The sequence below is a fragment of the Acipenser ruthenus genome, chromosome 5, assembly GCF_902713425.1.
Source record: "Acipenser ruthenus chromosome 5, fAciRut3.2 maternal haplotype, whole genome shotgun sequence".
NCBI classification, from domain to species: domain Eukaryota; kingdom Metazoa; phylum Chordata; class Actinopteri; order Acipenseriformes; family Acipenseridae; genus Acipenser; species Acipenser ruthenus.
Genome location: NC_081193.1, coordinates 47,812,108 through 47,826,278, shown reverse-complemented (window position 1 = coordinate 47,826,278; position 14,171 = coordinate 47,812,108). Strand labels below are relative to the sequence as shown.

Genomic DNA, 14,171 nt, shown 5'->3' with positions numbered 1-14,171 from the left:
TATATATATATATATATATGTACACACACACACACACACACACACATATTCATGTATACACAACTAACTAATTGCATTCATAGTTGTACATTATAGCACAGTGATTGTTTTCAGTCAAGTATATTTGTGTTTTTCTTTCAAATGACAAGCAACTCACCAAACCCAACTTCCATGCCAGATTTTTTTTTTTATATGTGATATTAAACTCAATGCAAATACAATGTAAAGATGCTGTACAATGCTACAGTACAGACTTGTCGTAAACTTTTCAATAAAAAGCTAAGTTCAAGATTTGCCAGATTGGTGTACCTTACTATATGTCAATATTAAAACAACCCCCAAAATCTACATACATACTTTTTTTTAAAGAACTGGCAACTTAAATTACACAGAGAGCAAACAGGAAAAAAAAAATTCAAAATGTATCTCATGTGTTAGTGTATTGTGTGGATTTTGTCCACAATATGTGCACTTCTTTATCAATAAATGTTATCTTGTTTCCTCTAAATGTAATTGATAATTTGGTAACGAAGTTGGTTACATGCCAAGGTGGTTATAAGAATATAATTTTAAACATATTTGAACTGTTATCTTGAAAATGAAACATAAGATTTAGTTGAGGACAAAGTCCCTTAACATCTATACCGGTACTAGATATATAAAACCGTTTCCACTAAAGCATGTTCCAGAGGAATATTATCGTCTGGCTTTTCTATAAGCTCGTAATTAATTACATGCCAAGGTTGCCTTACACTTCTATCATCTCTCACACGTATTTATAGTTGGAACGTTTGCAGACATTTTAATGATTGAATTCTGGTGCACTCAGCTACATGGCAAAACAGTTTCCCAACAAGTAAAATGAGGTTTTGCAAATAAAGTTCAACAGTTCTAACCGTTTAAAGGGAACTACAAATACATGTTTAAATACATTTTATAATTTAAGCGTTTATTAGTAATATCATTAAGTCAAGCCTTTGTTTAATGTATAAGACGTGAATGTCCAATACCATACAAACGTAATCTACTTACAATATATATTTAATTTAACGTCTGACGTAGTAACAGTAATATTTAAAGTTACAAATGCACGCTAACTTCCCCAATGGATTTCAAATTCGATCTCGATATGTTCTAAATGTTTTACAACACACTTCCTCGGCTGTGAAACAAAAACAACTTCAGTACAATACTGCACAAAAACCACACCATGTACAATTTTCATGTAAGCCTATGTATACCAAAGACATAATAATAGAGTTTCGGATGCCTAAGAACACTTAAGGCCCTAGTCCCTGACAGTAAGCTAAGCGCATAATAGCTTCAACAATAGCCAAAGTCGTTAGGGTTCTAAAGACAGTACTCGCACCTGTCTTTTTAGACACACACACACACACACACACACACACACACACACACACACAACGCACCTGTCTCCAATTGCCCATGCGCAGTATGCTTAAGTATCCAACCTTTCAATTTGTTTTACAAAAGAAACCTCTGATCTTTTTTGTAGTTCAAACCCCAAGTATATACACCCTTAGAAACAAGACGCAACTGTGATTAAAAACTGAAAGTCCGGTAAAGAAAAATATACGGTTTTACGTAGCCTACTGATTTTGAAGTATACCCAATCACATTTAACAATATATATATATATATATATATATATATATATATATATATATATATATATATATATCATACACACACACACACACATATACACTGTATATATATATATATATATATATATATATATATATTATATATATATATATATATATATCATACACACACACACACATATACACTGTATATATATATATATATATATATATATATATATATATATAAATAGCACACACACTGATTAGAAAGAAAACGTTTTAATAAAACAGCTATATAATGTATAGAAGCCTATAAATAAAATTATACTTAGCATTATTTTGACTCCAATTTAAATTCTGTCGCCGTGAATTTATAGTGGTCTCTATATTACGATTTAACATAGACTGCTTATTTATTTTTAATTATGTCTACAGAATTTGTAGGCTACTTACTGAAGTATTTTACACTAGCATTTCACTGTAGGCTACATCAATAGTTTTTCAATGAAGTGCAACTATTTAAATCCAAAAATAGTCACTTGAAAACGACCATTTGATACAATAAATCAGAAACTCGGTGTCAAATCTACCAACGGTTGTTTAATTTAGATCATTTGCGGGTCTGTTTTATACACATAACCACTAAAAGAGTACTGGGAAAATCTAAAGGTGAAAATCTGTTCGCCTAGCTTCAGCACTACTCACTAGAAAACTTTCAAGCAAATCCAATCAGAACACCAGCGCGTCCCATTCAGAAAAGACGATCGCGTTCGATTTTCAAAACACACTGGAACCCAACAAAAACATGGCAAATGTAATGCAACTAACACTAGTACCTGCCGAGAAAAAAAAGGGAAGTAAAGTAGGCATGCAAATGACAAACAAATGGGTACCTGGTGAGATGAACAAAAAAGCAGACAGCAAAAGACAAAGAACATATGCCAATACAAAAGACATAAAGGACCATACAGTATGTAAAACAAGAACAAAGGTTCGTTTTTTTTTCTTCAACATAAAATTAAGCACAATTTCATCATAAAGTAAACTGTCTTTCTACTTACTTTGTTGTAGGAATTTTAATGTGTCTGAGAAACAGAAGACCTTGCAAACGTCTTCAGTTATTTTATTTTTTTAAATAAATAAAAAAAATAAAATACATCTAGCAATTCATTTCTGGATACCACCTATTTATTGCGAGAACTGTTGCTTACCACAAACGGGAGCTATCTAAGGACAAGGTTACTTACTCAGCAGATGAGAGGAAATTGAGCGTCTTTGCTAGTGAAAGAGAGAATACAGAGGGCTGTTCAGCTGGTGATGAATATTGTAATTTCTCAGGGCAGGCAAGAGTGATGTGCGTGAGAGCGGAAAAGAGCTCTTTTGCGCCGCTCTTCTTCTGGGATTGTAATTGTATTTCTCTGCGAGGCGAGCTAGGCAGAGCTGTCCTCTACCACCAACAAGATTCACTTTAAGACGCAGCTGAAGGAAACAGGAAGACGGCGCGTCATAATCATTGTGATGTAACACTTCCACCTACCAATAAGAACTGGCCGCTGGATTTAGAGGAATACAAAACACTGAACTTCACCGAAAAAAAAACCCCGGCAATGGCTGGATATTGACAGTCAAAGACGGCTTGTTATAACACCTTCCCAGCAATCTGCAAGTGAAGGTTGATGGGCGCTTTCGTTATTAGGTGCACTACACTATTCAAATAAGGACAGTAAGTAACTGATGACCTTTAAGTTAAGGTCAGTCTTTGGTTTTCAACCACTTTCGCAAACCATTGTCCAAGGAAAATGTGCTGTCTAGTCTAGACAAAAGACAGAGAGATATGTTGAAGAAGCAAGTTTGTAAAAGCATTTATTTTCATCTTTTGCTCATAATTGTTAAGATTATTTTTAAGAAGTGCATATTGGTTTTGTGTTGCTAACAGAAACCAGGCCGAAGAAGATTATGCACTTACCTGTGGCCCTACGAATACCATACATTTTATTGTTTACCAATACATTTCTCTGAAGGTAAAACTCATAATGTTAAGATATTTTTTCTCCATATTAATTTAGATATTTTGTGTGTTCCATTAATTTAGATTTTTTGTTTTTTTAACGTACTTTATGTTTTAACTATGTACTTTGAAATGTATATCATTAATGAATACTGGTGTACAAAAATCCATTGATGTTGAAGCTGCCTGTATTACAAAGTCATACGTTTAAAAGCAGGGCATTGAGTAGAGGTAGCTAAACACATCTTGATAGTCACCTTTAACGTATATGGCACGTTCTTCGTCCACAAAATATAAATTATTTAACCTGTTTCCTATTTAAAACTAGACAAAAATGTCTGGTAGCTGTACTTAATAAAATAGACTAAACGTATTTTACCAAGATATATTGCTTGAAATGCAAGATAGATTAACAACTGATCACATAAGATATTTCATGGATGAAATGGACGTGGAAGCAGGCCTAAACACTTAAGTAATGTCTGAAAGAAATGTGCAACCTTCAGTTAGTGACTGCGAAAAGGTTGTAAACTCCTATAGTCTGCCTATGTAGTGTATGTACACAGCATTTAAAGTAAAGAGTACTGTACTGTAGTTACCACTCACTCGGAAACATAACATTGTAATGCCCCAAACAGTAACGCAACGAAGTTTCACAACAGTCAGTGCATATTTGCTTGGTTTTGCATGCCGCGTTAGGATATTGCGGGGAATTCGGTCTGAGTATTTCTATAAACTTTTAGAAGCGGGTGAACAAAAGCCAAAATGTAATTTGATAATTTAGTGAAGTCACAGTTATTCGGTCTCAATATTGTTGGCATTTAACCTAAAACTGCAGCAAGGATCTTGTTGTCACGTGCCAAAGTACCTTCACCAGAGTTTAAAGAAGTCAACTAAATAACTGAAGGTACTAGAGAAATCACATTAGAACATGACTCTATTAATCACTGAATGATCGCATTATTTAAGCCTGTTGCCAATCACATTTAAACAATAGAAGAAAAAAGACTTGTAAAGGGCAGCACAAGTGTACTACTGAGGAGTGAGTATTTTATTTTAGATATTTTTTTTCAAACTAAAACAGAATTTTCTTAATCTACTTTACACAGTAAAAGCCGGATTAAGTAAAACACATGTGTTTCTTTTAAATGTTAACGCTCCCTGATCAATCGAGTTTACTGGAGAACATGTTCTTGCTGTTACATTAATTTTTTTTTTTTTAATACATACAGGTTACTTTTTTAAGGTTTAGCCTACCTGCAAAGTAAATATTATGCAGAATGTGATACAGCATTTTAAACGAAGGAGTCCTGCACTTCTTAATTTTTTAGCCCTATAACCCTTCTGCAATTAAGAGCTATGGGTCAAATTTAATTCAACAGCAGCTATACCAATAATAATGGTTTTCTTTGTACTGGTATTTAATAAGCTAACTGGGTGGTGTTCATTCATTCAAATAAATACACAAAGTAATAAATAAATATGAATAGCTTTTAAACAGACCGTGTTTATGATAGTGCTGTAAGACAGGTATTACACACTTCAGTTTGGAACGGTCGATATTAATGGCGTTTGATCATCAATATCTAAGTCACATATACCGGTACATCGTTTCTTGAAGTCTGCAAAGATGTTAATACAAGACAAATGTTACAATGTACCGCTATGGCCTAAAGTTTTGCATTACCTAGAATTTTAGGATTGAGACATAATTAAAAAAAAAAAAAAAAAAAAAAAAAAAAAAAAAGTCACATTTTTCGGTTTGGCAGTGTTTTCGTTAAGTATATAATGTAGGCCTACAACAAAAAATGGTCATGTAGGATTTCTTTTTTTAAAGCATTTTTGTTTTATTGTAATCCACAATTTCCATAATACCGGGCAGTTGTAAAAAGTGTGGTAAAATGTTTATGCTCGCAAAATGCCTTTGTTTTTACTATTTCATAATCTCCTCGCTGCCAAAATTGTTTATTTTGTATCACAAGTAGCGACCACGCCCATTTCATTAGAGTTAATAAAGCCGCTATAAAGCAGCAATTGAATTTTAGGAAACATATAATTTATTCGTATCCATTTGATTTAATTACGGGGAAACAGTTTTGGAATGTTACTTGACACGGATAACTATTTCATATTCAATTAGTTAGGCTACTCATCTGAGCGAACATGCTACAACTATTGAGATGCCATCTAACATTTTGGTTACAGAGCTGAATGTATTTATTATGGTAAATATATTATCATTTATATCGAAAAACGCCATTACTGTTATCCCAAATGTTGTTTAAAATGTTGGTGATTATTGGTTACGTCAGATTAAAAAAACACAGCTGCTCACACTTAACGTCTCAACAAATGGGTAGTATTATGGACAAAACCATGATCATTTTAAGTTATTTGAACTTCAATTGATAAGATAGAAACATATACGTAACCCTTTTTCTTGTATTGTGCGTCTGTAGGCAGTCGCTTTTATATTAAGTTGTGAATGCACACAAAGGCGTTCGAAATTAGGGCAGTTTGTAAATATGCTCGTTTCTAATTTATTATACCAAAATGTATTCAAATGATTATACATGTCACATTTCTAAGTTATGTACTTTTTTTTTAGGTGTAAGCTTTATGAAGTAACTTTTGTATGCATCTGTTTTGCTTATTGAGGTGGATTTTGGATATTATTTTTGACAGCCAAAATAAAGCTGTCATTTGAAAACGTGTACGAGCTAACCCTTTTAACCCCAGAACCCCTTATCCGTGGTTCGCGGAGGATTTATCTCAGGAAAGAGGGATAACTGCAGCTTCAGTTTCACTAAACTAACGTGACAAGTTGTTATAGGAAATCATTACAGCTTGTTAGCAGCTGATTGAGTTGGGGTTCTCGTCCTTTTCTTTTGTCTCGTAATCTGCCCTTTGATTTCAAAGTTCCTCTTTATTTCTAGTTTCCTATATTGAGTTTTGTCCCTTATTTAAACGAGTTGTGGTTAATTGTAGAATCAGTTTTTTGTGTTTTCTTTTTGTTTCTTTTTAAAGAGAATGACACTATTTGTATAGCATGTTCCTTATACTCCAGTATACATCGCTTTAGCAGTGAATACACTTTGAACTTTCTTAATAGCAGTTGTATTTTTTTGCTCCTTTTCTTTCAGCAAAGTGTACACATTGCCAAAAAGGAAAGGAGAGTCATTCAGGCAGTTTCCAATGCCGCAAGTAAGTGTTTTTGAGGAAGAATAAATTAGTAGGAAGTCAGGACTTTGGTGTCAGGAATTTGTTTTCCAAAACAGGTGTCCAACTCATTTTGAAACGTGAGCAGTACTTCTACATCACCCCCAAAGGCGTGATTGTTGAGTAAATGGAAAAACACATTACAACATTAAAGGACGGTTGTTTAGAAAAGGAAGACGCTGCTGAGGTGTAGAGGAAGTCTGCTTATTAACACTGGACACCTTTTATCTCAAAGTATTCCAGATGGATCACCCCTCAATAATTCATACTTTTTGTCAATAGGTTTGTGCAGTGTCACCACCTTGATGTTAATTTCTGATTAGAAAAGACAATGTTCCTAAACTGCCTATTACGTAGGTGCTTCTAACCCCCTAAATGTAGACAATAGAAAAAATCTTTACATTATTTGAAATCGTATTTCTGGTAAGACAAATAGGGTACTCCTTACAGTTGTAATTTGGACGCAGTGACTTTGTAGCTTCACATTATAATTGTGTATTAGGCTACTGTAGAGAACTGCTGTATTACAATTAATTTTAGTAAAGTTTTAATGGAATGGATCAGAATTGAATTAAATATATGACAAAGATGTATATACCACGATAGCCTAGCTATCTGGGTTTTTTTTTACTTTCTCGGTTGCCTCGTGTACTGAAATATACATATATTCGCTTTAATTTCTTACATTTTGAATTAGTCTGAAACCCATGATGTGCTTCTCAAATTAAAAGCTGACTGCCTTTTTGCATTGTTGCAGCGGTGCTGTCAATTTGGGTACTACAGAAGCTCAACAAAATTGGCTGCCAGATCAGTTAGTGTTTACAGGGTAAATTAGTGACAGTGATTTTAGTTGCCTGCATGGTAGAAGGTCGTCGCTGGTTTAACCATTACAACAAGTATACCCTACAGTTTTTTCCAGTACTGGTCAAAAGTTACACTCATTTGATTGATATATATTTTTAAATGCAAATTGCTTTAACAAGCATTTATTCTGTTTATCGATATGTAGTTGAAAGGCGACGTGGACTTCTGACGAGTGTTTCCACAGTGGATTATATCTTGTATACAGATCCCAATAGTTAGTTAAAGTAACGATACAATATACAGTCATTTCTTTTTCCCCACCTCAAATATATTAATTGTTTTTATGTTATTTTAAATACCGGCTCATGCATTTTTTTTATTAAATAAAAAAGGGAAAAATAGGAAATGTACACTGCAGAATATTTTAAGTTAAATGTAAAGTGTTCTGTACGTATCGTATTATGCATATTTGATAAGTATACGTTGAGTGAAGCAAATCGGCTCTTGCTGAATGCGAGAGTGGATTCCTGCAGGATGATATTTTTAACCCGAAGAATCTCGCCAGCACAAACAGAGTTCATGTTTAACTGAACAGTTCTGTTTTGAACGGGTAATTCAGCAGGAACAGTTACTTAGTTTGGTTCTTTATATGTTTAAACATTGTTTATTTGTTAAATTGTGTGATGCCCGCAAACAGCCAGTTCCCCTGGGACGCAAATGCAAGTCAGATGTCTTTAGGGATAATTAAAAACATTAATTGCAGAACTGTCTGGCGATTGCTGATCATCGGTAACTGCTTACATTTTGATATACAGGTACTGTATTAACTAACACTACTGTGTAGAATTTGGATAGCTGACTAGACTCAGAGACTTTTTTTTTTTTTACTTAATCCTTAGAATTACATTTTTTAATCGTTATGCATTTATTCATATCTGTTTCTTTGTTAAATCACGTTAAACAGTTTTCAATGTTATTTGTAATATACTATTGACTGATTATGGTCAATACCATATTCTACCAACCCTATATAAATGGTGTTGGGTGTAAGAACTCAACCTGTTTTAATCTATAACTTAGATATCTTTATCTGCACTTCCTACATTTCCATCTGAAGCCCAGACTTTTGTTTTGTTTTGTTTAAGGTAAACAGAACTGTCTAGACAGCTTGGACTTCTCATTATCCAATCAGTTCATTTTGTACACATGTGTAATTTATTCTGCATAAAGGACAGAAGTGTTTTTAAAATTCTACATTCCCTCCCAAATCAGAGAAAGTGTGTAAAGCACTAAATACACGTTTTATGTTGATTTAATTTTTGCATTTATATATTGCTTTGTATACGCAAAGAACTGTACAGTTCATAGCAGAAAAAAAGAATAAACCACAATACATTTGTATAGCATGTCACATATACAACTGCCACAATCAGACCATTTAAATAACAGTATACACATAATAATAATACAAAAGCAGCAGTTTTAAAATTGCATTAAAAGCCACTAATATAAGAAAGCCATTTTATAAAAGTGTGTTTTAGTCTTGACTTGAAAACTAACGGTCCCAGTTTCCCTGACAAATGAAGGCAGAGCATTCCATAATTTAGTAGCTCTACAAGATAAAGCCCTCCCTCCCGTGTTACTTTTGTTGACTCTAGGAATAACCAGCAGCCCTGCATCCTGTGATCTGAGAGTGTGTTTTGGAAGATACGGGGTCAGTAACTCTTGCAAATAACTAGGTGCTAATCCATTCAGATACGGAAATAATTGGTCTAAGTTTCGCTATGTTTCTCAAATGGTAAAAAGATACTTTAGTAACTTCCCTGAGTCTCAAAATGATAGGTCAGGATCAAAGATGACCCCCAAACTCTTCATTTCTAGTTTAAGGTTTGATGAGAGATTGCAAGGGTCGGGCTCATGTAATCCCACATTTAGTTGGTTCTGTGAGCCCACTAGCATAACCTGTGTTCTATCTGCATTCAACATTAAAACATTCTGTGACATCCAGTGCTTGATGTTTGTAAGGCAGATAGCTGATAACACCCAGACAGAAGAAATTCCTGGTTTTAGGGACAAATATAGGTGGGTATCATCAGCATAGCAATGGAAGTTCACTCTATGTCTGCGGCTAATATCATCTGACAGTAGCATATATAATGAAAACAACAAGGGACCTAGAATGGAGCCCTGTGGAACACCACAGACAACTTCCGATAATGCAGATTTTACCTCCCCAAAAGAAATGAACTGAAACCTGTCACAAAGATAAGATTTGAACCAGGATAGGACAAGGCCAGACAAGACACACTTCTGATGTATTTAGTAGGGGTGGGGGAGTACTTATTTTTTTGTGATTTTATGCAGCACTTGTTTTGCTGCTAATGAATACAAATGCTTTCCTCAATATTCTATGAATAATGCGATTTGCTCAGAATTCCCTCTGTGGTCTGATAGACTACTTGCATGGAGATGCTCTCTAATTCAGATACCTCGTACACAAAAGCAAACATGGTTTATGAACTGTTTATAAAACATGTAAAAGAATAAAAGTACAGTCAGCGCCGCCTAATCGGGATACTGAAAATCAGGATTTCTGCTTAAATGGGATACAACTCTAGGAGACGGTTCATCCCAATGCTATTTATGTCCTTTAATTGGGACGTCACTTCATTTAATTGGGAAACAGTGAATGGAGATTGCTTTTCAGAGCAAGACGGGTTAGCCATCACAGTGCAGTGAGTACGTGATTACGCTGTAACTTGCGTAAACCACATTGAACACAAAGGAGCTGGAGGAGTCTCCTGTGGTTTCTCAGGCTGCTGTTGCAAAGAAAGTTGGCGTGTGATTTCATTCTTTTTCATTTATGTAAAAATAAAAAAGATACATTTTGTTTAGGAATGCAAAAAACAATTGACTCATGTTTTAAATGATGTATTTAATCATAATGTGATCTGATTTCATTCTTTTTCTGTTCACTAAGGTTGTCTCAAATGCCTCTCCTTTAAGTGGGACAGTCGCTAATTCCGGATATTTTTTTACTTCTCCGGAGGTCTCCCGATAAAGCAGCGCTGACTGTAACGGTAAGTTTTTATTTTTTAATTAGGATTTGAGTGCAGGTTCGTGTATTTGTCAGTTTCAGTATGTAAGTTACTATTGGGTCCTAAAGTTTTTAGTAACTAAAGATATATCGAGTAGTCTACATGTGTTAATGCTGATCCTGCTGTTTGTTCACTAACTTGTTTACAGTGTGTTTATAAAGTTTATTCAAAGCCTCCTTCCGGGCTTTAAAGTCCAAGAGAGCACTGTCCTGTGTTATGAATCAGACTGCATCCAGTTGTTTGATTTCTTCAACTCGTCATTCAAACCGAAGACTAGTTGCTATTGTGGTTAAGGCCACTACACACAAGACGCAATGTGACAAAATTTAATGGAACCCATCCTTTTAAAAAAAAATAAATAAATTTAGTCGTTGCCAATTATTTTCTCCCAATTTAGAATGGCCAATTATTTTTTAAGCTCAGCTCACCGCTACCACCCCTGCGCTGACTTGGGAGTGCGAACACGAACACACACTGTCCTCCAAAGCATGTGCCGTCAGCCGACCGCTTTTTTTCACACTGCGGACTCACCATGCAGCTACCCAAGAGCTACAGCGTCGGAGGACAACGCAGCTCTCGGGCAGCTTATAGGCAAGCCCGCAGGCGCCCAGCCAGACTACAGGGGTCTCTGGTGCGCGGTGAGCCGAGGACACCCTGGCCGACCTAACCCTCCCTCCCCCCGGGCAATTATGCGCCGCCCCCCGGGAACTCCCGTCCACGGTCGGCTGTGGAATAGCCTGTACTTGAACTCGCGACGTCCAGACTATTGAGCGCATCCTGCACTCCACGTGGAGCGCCTTTACTGGATGCGCCACTCGGGAGCCTAGAATCCATACTTTTAAGAAATATCTTTCACACTACAGGTGGCACGACAGGTGAGATACTTATCAAAAGTACGATTGAATCCTATGTTTTGCGATTTCTTCGCACGACAACTAGGGAATTGAACAATCACAATCACAAACAGCTTCAATACACAGTGAAGCAGTATCTAAAATGAAGGAGGAAAAAAGAAATACTTGCTTTATGACAAAGATCATCACAATTATAAAGATACAGAGATGAAAGATAATATATGGGAGTCCATTTCGAAGGAACTGGATAAGCCTGTCAAGTATAATTTATTGCTGTATATATTGAAATACCATCACAGAAGACACTATCTTTCGTGGTTTTGTCCATAGCAATCTAGTAGTTTTATCGATATGGTAGTTTTCAAACCTGTCGTATTGCATCTGTATTGCTTCATGTGTGAATGGTTGCTGTTGTTGCAAAATGATCTCGCCTGATGAATCGTATCGTGTCTGGTGTGTAGCGGCCTTTACTGTATTACCGCTGATGGCAAACACTGTACTCGTTTTTTTCTTTACATTTTGAAATGTTTTTTTTTATACTTTTATTTGCTATACTAAATTTAAATAGACAGATTGAACGCATAGGACAGCGAGGAAGCAGACTTGGTCTATATTGACAGACAACATTCAGTGGACGTGTACTAGAATGGAGATTTTCTTTCATCAATCAGAAAAAGGTAAACATACATAGATACTGTATTTACTTATTTCTGGCGGATTGATTTGGAACAGTGATTAAACATAGTTTGAAAGATGACATTCGATGTCCTTTACCAGAGATTAAGGACCTCGTATTGACCAATCAAGTTAAAGGAAATCTCTGATGCATTTTCTAATAAACATTAAAGCACTGTCTGGACACTTTATGAATCTCCATAAATGCATTTTATTGCACTTGCTCTTTTAGTCCTGCCCCTTCTGGCTGCATCATCCATGTATAAGTTCCTGTACCAGTGTGATGTCTCCAAGAACAAATACAAGTAAAGGGTAATGGGTCCTCTGCATTGTCAATTTGTGAAATAAAAAGGAATGGATGGTAAAAGAATATCTGGAATGAAGATGGATGTCCATCTAATCATAGCTGAATGCATGGGGGAAAAAAAGGCCATCGTCATTGTACCCTCCAGGGGAGAGACTAGTGAGATTATATAGTGAGATTGATAAATATTTTTCCAGAGAAAATAACATATTGTTTTTCTTATTCTCTATGTATAAAATGTGCCTTTTATAGATTATGAAAGAATGTTTACATATTGACACACTTTGAAATTGGCAATTTCAAAGTGACTACATGATACACTATGACTGCGTATTTTAAGACCACATGATACATACATATTGGTAATGCAACAAACAATACTGTAGAGTTACCTAAATACTGGTGACTGGTGTCACTAACCTGGCCCTGGTCACCAAAGGTCCCCTAATGGCCACTGGTGTAATAAAAAGCCATCAACTTGCCCTGCACCCAGTTTTGTTTTCTAGCAGAGATGGGTAACTACAATGATCAGGTGCCACAAATCTGAACCAAGACTCCTGCTCCATCAGAAGTTGTATGATATGTTGCTAGTATTATTTAGTTAACAAAAAGTGCATTTCCTTAATCCAAAATGTGTAATGTAATAGAAAGCATGGAAATAAACTTCATATGAACTTAATTAGAAACAAAATTCACATGCAATAACATTAAGGCAGGCAAATTAGATTTTTCTATGTTCATGTCTACTCTCAAAAAAAGTGGAATATATACATATATATATATATATATATAATGTATTTGAGTGAGAAAAGTTTAAATAAAAACAAACAAAATTAAACTTGCTTTTATGGTTTGAGATGTATGAGACATGCTGGATAATCAAATACAGGGACAAGGTCTCAAAATTAAAACGCAATTAGGCACAATTGGCAGTCTTCCTCAGGATAAGCTTCTGAATGAATAACCACGAAGACTACATTACTCTGAAACTCCAGTTAAGACTGCCCCAGAGGTCAAGGTTGAGGCCTACTGGCAGAGCAAAGCAGCCTTGTCTGGCTCGGTGCCTGATTTCCTGCCTGGTCTGTTCTTGCCTCATGAATGTATAGTCTTCAGACTCCAGTAACCAAAGCTGTTTAAAGCTAACAATCCTATCAGCAGCAGCTTCTTTCTAAACTTTTCTACAGAGCTTGTGCAATCCACAGTTTTTAACCACTGATTAAATTTTATCTCCATAACTCAGTGGTGTTTTATATATATAGCGATTCAAAAGAGTGCAGTATCAGTGATAAAGTCCCTCTGTTTCATTAAATATCGGCAAGAAATGTCTGTCCGTTGCCAAGACAGCTTGTAACACATAGCCTGTTTTTTTTTTTTTAAACTGGACATTTTACCAACATTCAAATTGATGTTTGCAAATTAACATTCCATGTTGATTTTTTAAAATTGTTTATGAAAATGTGGAGCATAATGAATGGATATGAATTGGCTATCGTTCATGTATTGCCCCTAGTTGTTCTACATCCCTAGAAAATAGAATAAATGGGCAACCAATGCCCCACACTGCTGTTGGATTTTTTTCAGTATGGTCTGAACAGCATA

The 14,171-nt window shown here is 35.3% G+C and overlaps 1 protein-coding gene and 1 long non-coding RNA gene across 3 annotated transcripts in view; one reads left to right on the top strand and one right to left on the bottom strand.

Moving 5' to 3' along the window:
• The window catches only part of LOC117402292 (prospero homeobox protein 1-like), a 36,148-nt gene extending 33,090 nt beyond the window's left edge, over nt 1–3,058 (bottom strand). Inside the window, exon 1 of one of the 2 annotated variants that reach the window (XM_059024292.1) lies at nt 2,858–3,058. The gene's annotated coding sequence lies outside the window, so the exon portion shown is untranslated. The other variant, XM_059024293.1, reaches the window with a different exon arrangement.
• A 12-nt stretch (nt 3,059–3,070) lies between these two features.
• Nucleotides 3,071–12,255, top strand: LOC117402293 (uncharacterized). The gene is made up of 3 exons (XR_009328711.1): nt 3,071–3,333; nt 10,622–10,721; nt 12,162–12,255. It is a non-coding gene; the product is annotated as an uncharacterized LOC117402293 (long non-coding RNA).
• The last annotated feature ends 1,916 nt before the right edge of the window (nt 12,256–14,171 follow it).